General features: G+C 46.6%; 1 long non-coding RNA gene across 9 annotated transcripts in view; it reads left to right on the top strand.

The window, feature by feature from the left end:
• Window positions 1-244: 244 nt before the first annotated feature.
• LOC116947599 (uncharacterized) overlaps window positions 245-14,063 on the top strand; it is a 49,488-nt gene continuing 35,669 nt past the window's right edge. For 5 of the 9 annotated variants that reach the window (XR_012945685.1, XR_004403694.2, XR_012945682.1 and 2 more), the window contains exons 1-3: window positions 245-2,428; window positions 5,816-7,540; window positions 10,395-10,464. This is a non-coding gene — a long non-coding RNA (uncharacterized LOC116947599). The remainder of the gene's footprint in view (window positions 2,429-5,815; window positions 7,541-10,394; window positions 10,465-14,063) is intronic. The other 4 variants (XR_012945687.1, XR_012945684.1, XR_012945686.1 and 1 more) reach the window with 4 other exon arrangements.

Here is a 14,063-nt window from a genome sequence, read left to right as displayed (position 1 = left end):
TCTTCTCGCCCTCCTCCTTCACTGGAACAAACTCCCCCCTCCACATTAAGCAGTCTCCTTCGCTCACGAAGTTTGCGCTCCTCACTCAAAACTCACACTCATCGTTACCTGGATCACCCCACGACCCCTCCCCCTCTTAACCACCACGACCCCTCCCCCTCAACCACCACGACCCCTCCCCCTCTTAACCACCACGACCCCTCCCCCTCATAACCACCACGACCCCTCCCCCTCATAACCACCACGACCCCTCCCCCTCTTAACCACCGCCGTTACCGTTCCCTCTTCATATTCCCATGACATGACGATCACTCATGAACCCCATTCATGCAATCCACTCATCATCATCAATTTCGCTTTCACCGAATTCCCGCATCATCACAGATCCCCCCCCATCGCTTCCTCCCATCTATTTCATTCGTCTCATCTCCGTCATCATTACGTTCATCTTTAGTACCGTTGTCAATTATATGTAAAGCGCCGTTGGCTAGTGCGCTGCATGAATCCCTCTAAGCTAACATGAAGACGTGTAGCCGTGGCTGCGTGGAGGTTTCACGAGCACTGAACGAGATGGGCCGTGGCATTGGGAGCTCGTGAGGGATGTCGAGAGCACGGCCGGTGGAGGATGGGGCTGCGTTCAACATCCACCGCCATCAACAACTGCTGACGATGATGATGGCGATGACAATGAAACGCGTATAACCATCCGTGAAACGTAACACGTGAGTGAAATGTTCCAGACGCACGATGTTCCCCCTGGGGAGAGAATCAGGAACAAAACATCTGTCGGTGTGGCAAAAAAACCCTGCGAGTCGGCGCCTATTAATAGCAGCGCAGTCCACGAGATGGGGGGGGGGGGAGGATGTGATGAGCACCTCAGCATTTGTGAACACTTACAGGATGTCCGGACATCATATTCCTGCAACCGAGGACTGATGTTAGGCTGAGTTGACGTCGCAATGGCTCGGGCCAGCTTCGGATATCAATCGCCACATATGCGCACGGGCTCGAGCTGATAGCCGTGGAGCGGGCTACCTGGCGCTGTTCGTCAAACGCCACGGCGCTGTTGCTGCTGCTGCTGTTGTTGCTGCTGCTACGTCGAAAACGTTTTGGTTTAGCCGTATTTGTAGACTGATAACTTTGATGTTAATTGTCTTATGGTTGTTGTTGTTTGACTTGCATCCCACTGGGATTTTTTGCACACAGCGTTGGTGTACGGTGCTTTTTTCTGGGAGACTTTGCTGGGTTTTTTTCCCCTGGATTTTTCTGTTTGCGCGTAGTCACTTTAAGAAGTTTTCTTGTTCGTGGTCTTTTTTTTGTTTGTTGCGGTTGCACCCGAGTTAAGAGCCTGGCATGGCTCACAGGGCTATACCTAATACATGAAACTGAAACTGAAAACGTCAATCATTCGTGACACCGAAACGCTCGCGCGTATCTACCGCGTGACACAACTCATCCCTAGAAATTAAACACCATGTGCGGAAGGGGTCCCGCGCTTTTATTGTTTGTATTATCATCGTGTTGCGAATAACGCCCTTGCTTCCGCAGATTTCTACGGGTCCCTTACTAATCACAGAATTCCCCTTCCACATGGTGACCCTTTATATATATAAAAAGTGTTGTAAAGTGTGGAATGTTGGGAGCAGATATTGGTGTGCAGTGAAAGGGAATGGCCGTCCGCCTGGACCCTCCTCGCGCGGATTCCACATTCCCCAAAGTTTGTTCACATCGCAAGCACCGTTGACCACTCATAACTTGGTACCCACTTTATCGACCCCGCCAGGGATTAGATGGGCTTTGTCTGTTGCCTCGAATGGGATTTCAACTGTTGGTTGTTGTGTGTGCTCTCTCCCCAGTGCTACTACCCAAGCATTCCTCATATTAGCACGGTTGGCTACGTACGGTGCATAAGACGTTTAACACACATACATATGCACTACACGTGAATTTCAGTAAATAGGATATTCTATTAAATGCTGTGGGGGACACGCAGGTAAAAATAGTAAAACAGCAAGACATTAAAAGCACTCACAAACCATATGCTTGTTACTTTTCAACGATGCTCACCTCTATTAAAATAAAATCATGAGACATTCTCTTATTAATATGGCAATACAGGCCTCAAATATATGCATTTCAAGGAGCGTTTGGTAAACAGTGGTTTGTAGAGGTTCAGCCCTGCAATGTCTTGCTCACGCCACTGCTGGTGAAAGGACCTCCACTGCAGGGAGCTCTCGAGTGCCACTCTAGACGGTATTTGGCCTACTCTTCCACGCTGGTCAGACGTCTTGGAAAACATGGAAGGACCCACGCTGAACCAACGTATACAGCTGGGTGGACTGAACCAGGGAGAGATTTCAGACGGCCAAGCAACTTGCACCTCTGGATCGCAAGTCCAGTGTGCGAACCGCTCCACCATGGCATGAAGGTAAAGATTCCTCTTTACCATTGACCTATTCACCCAGTAAACAAAATAAAGAAATAAAATTCACCAGGTAAGGCCCACCGAGCTATGTAGGTCTCTTTTTCAGAAACGACCTGGCTCTCACAAAGGATAGCTCACACGAAGTGGCTTATCACGTGGAAATTAATCGCAGCAGCCAAATACTCGAAACGCATGTCTCTAAATCAAGGCCGCAGCCATGGAGTCAACATTAGGGGGGGACCAAATCATTCAGGAGGTCCCCCCCCCCCAGAAAAAATCTAAATTTGATAACTTATTTCCTGCCTAAAATATTAAAAAGAATCACTAACACATTGGATGGACTTAAAAATTTTTTTTACAATAATGTCTAATAGTGTATTGTATTACATTGCTCTGTTTTGTCATATAAACAGAAATCTATTTTATAGAAATATATTGGGGGGAGGGGACATTTTGAGCATATTTGAATATTGGGGGGGATGTGTCCCCCCCGAATATATATTATAATTACGGCCTTTCACTAAAAGTGAAGGAGGGAAAACTGGAGGACAGGAAAAAAATCCACGCAATCACGGGGAGAACATCCAAACCCCACACATACATGCGTCGGGTTTGGGATCAAACCCACGAACTCCTGTATACCAGATGAGGTAGTTAACAATTACAATTCCCATTGCGAAAGAATCATTAATATGTTATCATTCCAGAATACGTTCCCTGTCGGATAGATACATTCATTAAATATGGTTCTCACCTGGTTGCATTAGATGAGCAAGCGCATTTTACCGTTGCTCATCCATTGAAAGAGTGTAGGCGACATCGGTTTAATATACAGCCTATAGTGTACGGCCACAAGCGTAGGGGTTGTTTGGCCATGCGTCAGCATGCTGGCCAGTGTGGGTTGCTGAAGGTGCTTCCAGGCTTGGTCCAGATATTCCCTTGCCCGTGATGATGCGAGCCCTGACCGGGATAAAAATTCGAGGCACTGGGTTAGCGGCGCAATTCGATCGCCACAATTCCGCCGCTTCGTATTTTTTTAATTCTTGAATAATTCATTGTATTGATGAACACATTTTAGATAATTGCAGAAAACTTTCAATCAGCCGATAAATGAAGGTCTCCCCATATTCTGTCGGTCTGGGGATTTCTTGACCGCACTGGTCAATGTGGCTTGGGAATAGGAGGGAGGGCAGCGCCAATTCTGATCGCATTTGAATTATCCGTGACCGGGAATTGAACTCGGATGGCCAGGCCCACGGCTTAGGAGCGCTAAGCACTGAAGTTTATTGAAGACGTTTGCAGAGCGTAGCACGTTGCTCAGCAGTGCAGTGAGATACAATTTGAAGAGCGCCCTCTTTGGATATCGAGAGTGTGCGTTACAGATTGCCAACGGTTAATTTTGATGTCAGAAAAAAAGAGACACCGACAGCATTGGACGGAGCTCACAAAACACCCGAGAAATGCCTCCACTTCAACCCCCCACCCCACCTCCGCCACCTCGGTGTAAGACCCAGCAGCTCATGGGAGAATCCCACAAACCATAGACAGTGTTACCAGAATAGGGCCTCGTGTTTGCTTCCTCGCCCCCCCTGCCCCTTCCTCTGCCCCGTACGTGCATGGTGTTCAGTAATCCTGTATTTAGACTGCGCGAAAAATACTCTCGCTTAAGCCTGACACAGTCTCCAAACAGTGTGGTTTAGTGCAAACAACGGAACCACCTCGCAGGCCAAGTCTGTCTGGCGATGCCGTCGTGGACGTGTGTGTGGCTTACGCGCCAGCCTCTACTATTCAACAAGTCTCCTTCTTATTCTTAGCTCTTTCGGTAAAGTAACGTTGAAGGGAAACAATAAAATAATCAAATATATATAAAACAATAAAAAAAATTCCATGGTCGACCATGGTCGAAACGTCGTGACCATGGTCGAAACGTCGTGAGAATTTTTATTGTTTTATATATTTTTTTAATTATTTTATTGTTTCCCTTCAACGTGACTTTACCGAAAGAGCTAAGAATATGAATTACTGCAGTCACGAAAGCTTTAAATCAAAATTTAAGTCTCCTTCTTTAACACTCGCGTCGCTCGGTGTCACGAGACTCCAGCCGCTGACCTGTAGATGTCCCAAGTCGAGATCTCTCGTCTTGTGCGTGCCTCTGGCTGAAATGCGTGTGCTTCGTGCACCGCACTATACACCAAACAACCTGGGTTCGATTCCACAGCGAACATCTGAACTGGTTCCGACCCCCCCCCCCTTTCACCGATCCAAACATATGTTGACCACGAGTGCCTTCCCACAAAGTGGTACCTGTTTTATCAACCCCAAAGAGGTGATAGGCTGGAGGCGTCCTCACGCCCCCAGAATTGCACTCACGTTCAATGCACTCGCCTAATACAACGGCCAGTTCAGAGTCTTTGATGCTCCGTCGAATGTAGTGATGCTGGTGCAAGCGGTGTTTGTGGAGGCAATGCTGCATACTCCACAGCAAGGCCGTAATTATAATATATATAGGGGGGACGCATCCCCCCCAATATTCAAATATGCTCAAAATGTCCCCCCACCCCCAATATATTGCTATAAAATAGATTTCTGTTTATATGATTGTGGTTATGGTTGTACTTTATTAATACATAAACTCTGCCATTACATACAATGACACAAGAAAAGGTGAAAACTATTTTTTTTAAACAGAACAATGTAATACAATACACTATCAGACATTATTGTAAAAAATAAATAAAAGTCAATCCTATGTGTTAGTGATTTTTTATATTTTAGCAGGAAATGAGTTCTCAAATTTAGAAATTTTTCTGGGGGGGGGACCCCCTGAATGATTTGGTCCCCCCCAATGCTGACTCCATGGCTACGGCCTTGCTCCACAGGGTGGTCCAGTTATCTTCTGTTTTAAATAAACCTTACTTTAAAACATGTTATTACGTTGAAGATAATTAAATGGAGGGGGGAGGGGGGGGGGTCACCAGACATTTGGACCACGCTGTAACGTCGCCCGTATCGCCGGCCAAGTTGAAGGAGCGAGCGGAACAGCCGTGGCCCCTGCAGCGTCGTTCTGTAACGTGGCGCGCGCTTTGACGAATGGGAAGCCAGCTTTTATACAAGTTTAAAACGTAGGCTTTCACGGCCAATATTATCCATAATAAAAGTAAGGTTTGCCACGTGAACAAAACGTGCTAATTGCTCACTACTTCAGCACACCCGTGTGTTTGGAGAGTACGACATTTCGGTGGTGATTGCAACCAGCTTCATCAGAATTGTGAAGAAGTCTTCCTGTCTCGGTCTGAATTTGAGGAGTAAAGGTGATGTCATCAACTGTGAGCCTATTCAAGGTTTTATAGTTTGGGACATCTTCCCACCCCCAACTGGTTCTCGTTTCAGAACGACGCTGCACAGCCACGCTGCACATCCTTCTGTAACATCACGCACACTTCGACCAATGGGAAGCCAGAGCGACATACCCCTCCCCCCCATCACAAATGGTTCACGCTTCGACCAATGGGAAGCCAGGATTGATGGAAAGTGATACCCCCCCCCCCCCCCCGCAACTGGTTCACATTTGGACCAATGGGAAGCCAGGATTGATGGAAAGTGATACCCCCCCCTCCAACTGGTTCACGTTTGTACCAATGGGAAGCCAGGATAGATCGAAAAATATATCTCCCACCCCCCACTGCCATACTGCACCGTGCAGCGTCGTCCTGTGACGTCACGCACGTTTCGACCAATGGGAAGCCGCCAGGCTTTATAGAAAGCGACAGCTTTTTCTTTGTTTCCCCTCCCTCCGATTGGTTCTCAGGGGCTTTATTTAAACATTCGTGACATGATGAAATTAGATGCCACATTCTTATAGGAGCTGATTATCTCTGGAATTCTTCGGTAATTGCTTTCATCGTGAAAGCGAACCACTCGCGACCACACTGAGAGCATTTAAAGTAGCCACAATGTCACTTAACCCCAAATAACTCACGATCCGCCGGGATGTCGTCCACGTGCGTTCACGACGACGACGACGATGATTCTTTCCGATCGTTGAGACCTGAAAGTAAAAAATTTGATTTCAAACCAAGCTTACATTTTGACGATGTCTCCCTTAAAATCTATTTTTTTTTGTCCAAAAACACAACTGCATTGGCTGCAAAGTGAATTGAGAACATATTCAACCGAAGAAAACACTTTAACAGTTTTGCGAGAGATGGGGTTTAGTGAGGGGGAGGGGGGGGGCATGCCTAAATGTAAACGTGGATTTCTGTTTAATTCCACTTTATCGCGTAGACCCGTTCTTTGCCCTGAATTCGGCCAAAACAATTTGAACATTGAGGAGTTAAAGGAACGCAAGCTTGGGTGGGGTGGTAGGGAGATAACGTGGCTTTGGCACTGCACCCGGTGTGGTACATATTTTTCATGCTCAAATTTGATTACGGCAAATTCCATGAGAGCTCGATAGCGCGAGGGAGCGAAAGCCGTTCTGGAAAAGAGTCGCCATGTGTTGCACACCGCGGACGAGACAAAGTGCACTCGCACCAGCTTAATATAATCGCATGTGTAATCAGAATGAGAATATTTACTTAAACTGGAGGGATCCGATGAGCCATGAAGCTCTTTTTTTTGTCATGGATGTCCAGTTAGGGCACCTGGGTCAGAACAATATTAAAAAAACGAGTGCTAAGCATAGGAAAGGCAAACAAATCACTTGACAAGATAAATATACACGTAAAAAAAGAAACCGTTTTTTTTTTATATCACCATGTAAAGCCCACTGATGTATTAACTTATTTTTTCAGAAGCGACCTCGCCAGAAATGATAGCTCAACAAAGTGGCTTAAATCACGTGGAAATCTATACCAGCAAAATAATCTCAAAACTCTAAACGCGTAGCTCGCTACATCGAGAACGCTCGTATTCTTTACAGAGGGGGGGTGGGGGGGGGCGATGCTGAATCCCGTCCCGTGTGCTGTCTGAGCCACAGGTCACGTGCCCAGAGAGAGAGAGAGAGGAGTCAATTTGCTCGCTGAGCAACCCCAAACGTGTCCGTTGGGCGATGATAAAATCGTAACTTCGCCCGCGCAGTCTCATTGCCGTCGCACTCCGGGGTCGTTGACAGTGGTAAGCGGGCTCCATCGGCGTCACGGAGTTATGTTCGTTGAACCTCTTTCGCACCGTACGTAGCCAACCGCGCTCGTCGAAGGTGCGATGATGCCATGCAAGGATGTCTGCCAGACCAAGGGGCACCGAGGCAGAGGGCCAATGCAGTTATGAAGTAATGAAAAGAATGACGTCTTGGAAGAGATGGGATCACCCACACATTACCCCACCACACTCGACTGATCTACCGATCGACTAACTGTGGGTGTACCCATTTATTTATGTTCGTTGAACTTCTTTCGCACCGTACGTAGCCAACCGCGTTAATCGGAGGTGCGGCGGAAAGGACAACCAACTAAACACAAAAATAAGTATAAAGAAATTCGTTATCAATCTACAGCTCGGTGGACAGTGGGTGGAGATGATAATTGGTTTTTTACCCTTTTATCTGGCAACAAAACTGACACTTTTTTTACAAGGAGTCATGTTTACATTGACCACAATACCTGCGGTCGAAACGCAAACAAAAACAAATTTCGACCGCAGGTATTGTGGTCAATGTAAACATGACTCATTGCAAAAAAAGGTGTCAGTTTTGTTGCCAGATAAAAGGGTAAAAAAACAATTATCATATTTTGTTACTGGCAAATGAGGTTTCCAATGGTGTAAATGCCTACCCCGAGCTCTCATACTCTGATGGTGCATTGTCTATGAGTTGTGCGCCTTTTGGCGTCTTCTGGTCCAACACCAACGTGAGACGAGGCTCTAAAGAAAGCTGTCTTGGGTGTGGACCAATCAATTTCAAGGACAGTGCATACATTATAAGAGTTGTTTTTTGTTTGCGTTCCGACCGCAGGTATTGTGGTCAATGTAAACATGACTCCTTGTAAAAAAAGGTGTCAGTTTTGTTGCCAGATAAAAGGGTAAAAAAAACAATTATCATATTTTGTTACTGGCAAATGAGGTTTCCAATGGAGTGGGTGGAGATGTTCTTTTTTATACATGCACCATAGTTGTGGTTTGTACCGGTCTCCTATTGAAGTATAATAATAATACAAATATTAAACAACAAAAAACTTGCACCATAGTTTCAACCAGGACATTAAACGGGGTGACCTCTGGATTGCAACTCCAGTGTGCTAACCATTACACCGTGATAGATAACAACCAGCGTGTCGCAATTCCACATACTAAATTAGAAATGTACTTTTAAAAAGTCGGGTGGTGATGGCAACTGCCTGTAATCCGAACATTTGGAGATGGGGTTGGCAAATCGAGTAAAGATGGAACTTGGGTTATGGACCTGTCTGTAGGGCAATGGAGTGGGTTTTTTTGTCAGAGGCAGTACATCAAGTAGGATTTGAGATGTTTGTGTGGTATTTGAGGGTTTGCCGCTCATATGTTTGGGTCTCTCCCCGCACCCCAGTTGCGCGCGTTCTCCCCCACATGTAAATAAACAATACGACAACAGTAAAGGAATTGGTTAAAGATTTCAAAGCGCAGATGCATCTGACAATAAATCTTCAACCTCATTTAAGCTTTTTCGTGTAAACAAATACATTATTATTGTTAATAAACACTCATGCTTATATGGTGTAATTGAACTGAATCTTAAACATTCAAGCGGGTATATACATTCGCAGCTTGTTCCTTCCCAAATAAACACTGGGGTCAATCTCAGGCAGCGTTGAAAATCCACATTCCTTTGATGGGAGGCCAGCCTCTCCATAGGGTGACCACCATTGACTTTCCACAAGAGTGAAAGTATTCCATGAAATGCATGCACTTTTAAATCATCGAGATTGAAAACTCAATTTCTTTTAGAACTGTTTTTTTTGTGTTTAGTTTATTGGTCCCCCCCCCCCACCCGCCGCCCCGCACCTCCGATTAGCACGGTTGGCTACATCATCATCATCACGATCCATGCATGGGCAGATTGTCCGTCGGTGTCCACTTCGCATTTCGTCATTTGCTTCCACTTTCCTCTGTCTTGTGCCAATATGCTCAAGTAGTGCCACATCTTTCTGGCACCAATCTCTTACACATGTCATTAAAACAAGCTATCTGTTTTTTTTCCAGGGCAGCAAATGTGCGATCAAACAAAACTGTGGCATGCTTAGCATATAAGCGCAATAATGAATACATGAATGAAAGAGTGAGTGTGGTTATAGTTGGCAAACCCGGGAAACCCGGGTTTCAGAGGCCAGCGTGCCACTACTGAGTCCCACCCCCTCCCCATCACTTCGGCTCGCTCTAAGCCAGCCACTTCTTAAATCCATTAAATTATTCTTTTGGAACAATATATAGCATTTAAAAAAGGCACCATGGCCAAGTGATATTTTACGTTTTTTTTTTATTAAAAGCTCTTAATCCGATTTAAACCAGCTTGAAGGCGGTAGATGTCAGATGGAGTTGGGGTGGTTTTTGTTGGAAGGAGCGTTGGCTGGGAGGTTGAGCAGAGGGTGTGGGCAAGGGCTGTCACCTGCTCAATCAAACAAAACTTTAATCCACTCGTTGGTGGTCTCACCGGTGGCCAAACCTGGAAGGGCATGGGAAAGAATTGCCTGCATATGGGGTTTCATTAACAAATGCATAACCATATTGGGTGATGAGCCCAGGTTCTGACTGAATCCCTTTTCCGCTTGAGAAGCTTTGGAATGGCCTGCGTGTGCCTCTGGCTGTCATTATTTGGGTGCTTGTGCATTTTAGAGGAACACAGGTGTTGGGGTGGTCAAACATCCCATTGCAAAATGTACCATGTGTATGCGTGTACGCTGAACTTATTTCGCACTATATGTAGCCAACCGTGCGAAATGCTATGTGTTGAGCGAGTTGTCGAGAAATTAATTATTACGTTTATAAATGTCTGTGACAGGGGAAGGGGCAGCATAACTGGTTCTGTTGCGAGAGAGGACGACGCTTCGGCTTGTGCAGAGAAATAAAAGGTAAGGCCCACAATACTCTAAACGTATATTTATAAATGTGAAAGATCGGAGGACCCAGAGAAAAAATCATACGACCACGGGGAGAGAGAGAGAACGTGCAAACTCCAAATATACAGCAGCAGGCGTCGTCAGGGTCGGGATCGAATCCACGACCTCCTGTATACCAGGCGAGGTAGTTAACATCTTGCCACCGCAGCGCGATGTTAACTTGTGTAGAGCCATCAAGGGGATGCACTGGAATCACACAGGTGCATCGAATCGAGCCTGGGGGGGGGATTAAACTAGAACAATACCGCTCACCTGATTGGTAATTAGCTCAGCTGCTGGTGCTGCTGTACACAGGGGTGGGAAAAGCCATAGAGGGGAGAGAAAGGCGGGAAAGCTTTAGGGATGGATGCTGTGTCTGCTGTTGATAATGCTAGGGATGACGATGGTGGTGGTGTTGTTGCGAGCTCGAGTGATGGATTAAAAGTGCGCCACGAACCCCGTTTTTGAGTTCACCTTTAATTTGCTCGAAACACCCTTTGACAAGGTGAAAACTTAATTATTTGGGGAATTACTGAAGCATAATGTCTTCAATGAAGTGTACAGTAATGACCTGTGGCATCATTCACCCGAGCACGTAATGATGATAAATATGGAAGCATCATAGTCAACATCTTCAATGTGCCCGATCCCAGATCATGATGCCATCCTATCCCCAAGTCGTCGGTACCACCACAGCTCACTGCCAACGCCCTATACCCTCCGCCATCCCACCCACTGGCCTTTGGTCTTCTCTTCCTCTTGGTCACCGGATTCGTGGGAAGACGACGCTAATGCCTGGTCCAAGCGACCGGCCCTCCTCCATCCCGCACGCGCGCGTTGCACCCAGCACAATCGGTTTTGCCTCCGCGTGTTTACGCATGCCCCCGTTCTCTTCCACGTTTCCACATTGCTTTTATTTTTTCTTGCCATGACATTACTAGCGTCAGTCTCAAGACAACTTTGTTCAAATACGAACAACTGTTTTAGCAAACTGCTTAATCCAGCTAATTTGACCCCATATAGGTGGCATTGCTGGCTCGGATTAACCCCATTTAAATCCAAATGAGCCCCAGTAGATTACTATGTAGGTTGTTTTTTTTAGATAGATTATATTATTAATCTCAATGGCTTCTTGCCTGGTTATATGGATGGCATTACAAATGCATTGAAATGAACGCAGTGCGGTGAATATCTATACACAGTCGTACAAACGACTTCCAATGACCTAAGCACCCAGGAATGCATCCGAGCTTGATGCATCTCAGAAGCTAAGCAGGGTTGACATTGGACTGTGCTTTGAGTGGCCATAACAATGTAACGGGTGCTGTAGGCTGCTGTATGGCTTTGTGGACAGCAGAGGGCAGTGCGGCAAAATTGCATTGTTGTGCTGTTCTACGCACTGACGTCTATGTTCCCCATACGCACACAGCCGCACCGACCAGCGTGTTGCGGCGAAGTATGATCGAATAGCCCCCACGACCCGCACACTACGTGTGGAGGCCCTCATCCAGCAGTGCGCTGATGAGGAACTGTTGAGGAAGCAATGATGTAACGCGACGGCTCTGGCATTGCGAAGTGCCCCTTTGACGAACTGTGCAGTCTCGTTTCCTGGCTCCTGCAGACAATACTGGGGGGGGGGGGGGGGTGGGGAGGGGTGCAAAGGCGCCTGGTGTGAAAGGGGTCTTTACATCGATGGGAGAAGATTAGAGTGCAGTGGATTTGGGGGGAGGTGTAGATGTGGTGGGGGGGGGGGGGGGATGTGATGGGCGCATGCAAGAATACCTCTTTAGAAGGGCCACATGTAACTCGAGTCTCGGTAACAGCTCAAAAACAAGTGACCCGCCGCTATAATTGAGCTAAGTAATTGCACGGGGGGTATATTCCCAGCTCTAAATACATGGCACGCACTTTCCATGTTTCCTCACTTTTGTCTGTGCTTTATGGCAATGCAATGGTACCTGTAATGTACATCCCATCAGGAGTGGGCGGGATTCGCAAAAAGCCCTCTCTGTGCGGGACTGGGTAACGCGCGTGGCTGTCCCGTGGCAGTGCAAGGTGGCCGACTGCCTTGCGATGCAGACTCCCGTCCACTGGCGTCCCCGTCATTGCTTTGCAAATATGTCCGGAACTATAACACTGCAAGGGAATTACAATTGTCGTATTTATTCACACTTGCCAACACGACTGGTGTAAGTGGTAGGCTGCTGATTTGTAAAGCCTTTCACCAACTACTGATTTTAAAACTTGTATTTTCAAAAAAATGTATATAGCACTTTATTTCCAAAACGTTTACAGTTGATGTGATTAGCTAGGAGAATTAGTGAAGGGCCTTAAATGGGTTTAATCCTAACTTTGACAATTCACAGGGTTGGCAAAGATGGCATTTAATAGGAGCCTAAGATGGGGAAAATGAAGGTTAGTCAATGTTTTAGCTGTTAAGTGCTTGCTAGGCTTCATACAAGCCATTGCAGTAGTTGCTTGAAATATATGTCTGCCCCTATAGCCTAAAACTCTCATGGAAGGAGTTTTTTTTTTACAAATGAGCTATACAAATCTTATTCAGTAGCGACCTGGCTGTCACAAATGATAGCCGAACGAAGTGCCTTATCACGTGGAAATGTATAGCAGCCAAATTCTCTCTCAGCGAATGTTGATTCTAAATGTGGTGGGAAAACTCGAAGGACGCGGAGAAAAATCCACGCGACCACGGGGAGAGAGACACACAACCTCCAAATTTGTATACGTCAGGAGGTCGGGATCGAACCCACGACCTGTACCGTACTCTACCTGTGTATGTACGATAGTGGTCTAAGCAGCCTTGCAGTTGCCATCGATCATGAGTTGAATGGAGTTCAAAAGAACTCACGAACAAACACCTCGTGCAAGACCCCAAAGCAGCAGATCCCTGGGTTTGATCTCCCACGAAGCTCATGGTCCACCGTAAATAGCACCCGCACAAACCATGGCTGATGCGGATACCTGATGCACAAATGTAAAATTCTCCAGTAGTGTGCGACTGCGGTCATCCAAAACAGACCGTACAACGGATAACGACGCAACGCCCGACCCACAGATACGAATGGGGCGTCACAGCGACGATTCACTCCGCTGCTCCTGACGCGGCTGTCTGGCTTTGGCCACCTGAATGTGAAATTGCAGTCGTCACTCTGCGTCTACATCGGGCGTGCGAAAGAAGAAGAAGAAGAAGAAGAGGAAGAAGAAGAAGAAGGCGAGCTTTCCTTCTTCTCCCACATGCATCCGTTCTGCAGGACTCCACGCCTCCGTGTGTGCAACGTCTCCTGCAATCCCCTCTGCCTCTGGCTGGCTGTCTCCTTCCGTCTGTAAAACGAATATGCCCACTCTTTCTGTCTCGACGTTGTAGATGCAGTTGCATTTAGATGCTCTATTCATCCAAGGCGTTGCAGTATGTTTATGCAACGTATTCATGCCATCGACCTGAATTCAATGCACTGGGCAACAATCTTTACGACGAGTGACATTCTAACCACTGGAATAATTCTTTTTTTTTTACGTAAACGGACATTCCTTTGGGCAAGACACGCGATATGTAT

The sequence above is a fragment of the Petromyzon marinus genome, chromosome 30 (genome assembly GCF_048934315.1).
Source record: "Petromyzon marinus isolate PM22_M1 ecotype Great Lakes invasive population chromosome 30, UKy_Petmar_22M1.pri1.0, whole genome shotgun sequence".
NCBI classification, from domain to species: domain Eukaryota; kingdom Metazoa; phylum Chordata; class Hyperoartia; order Petromyzontiformes; family Petromyzontidae; genus Petromyzon; species Petromyzon marinus.
The sequence above is the reverse complement of the archived record's forward strand: the minus strand, read 5'-3'. Positions and strand labels throughout refer to the sequence as shown.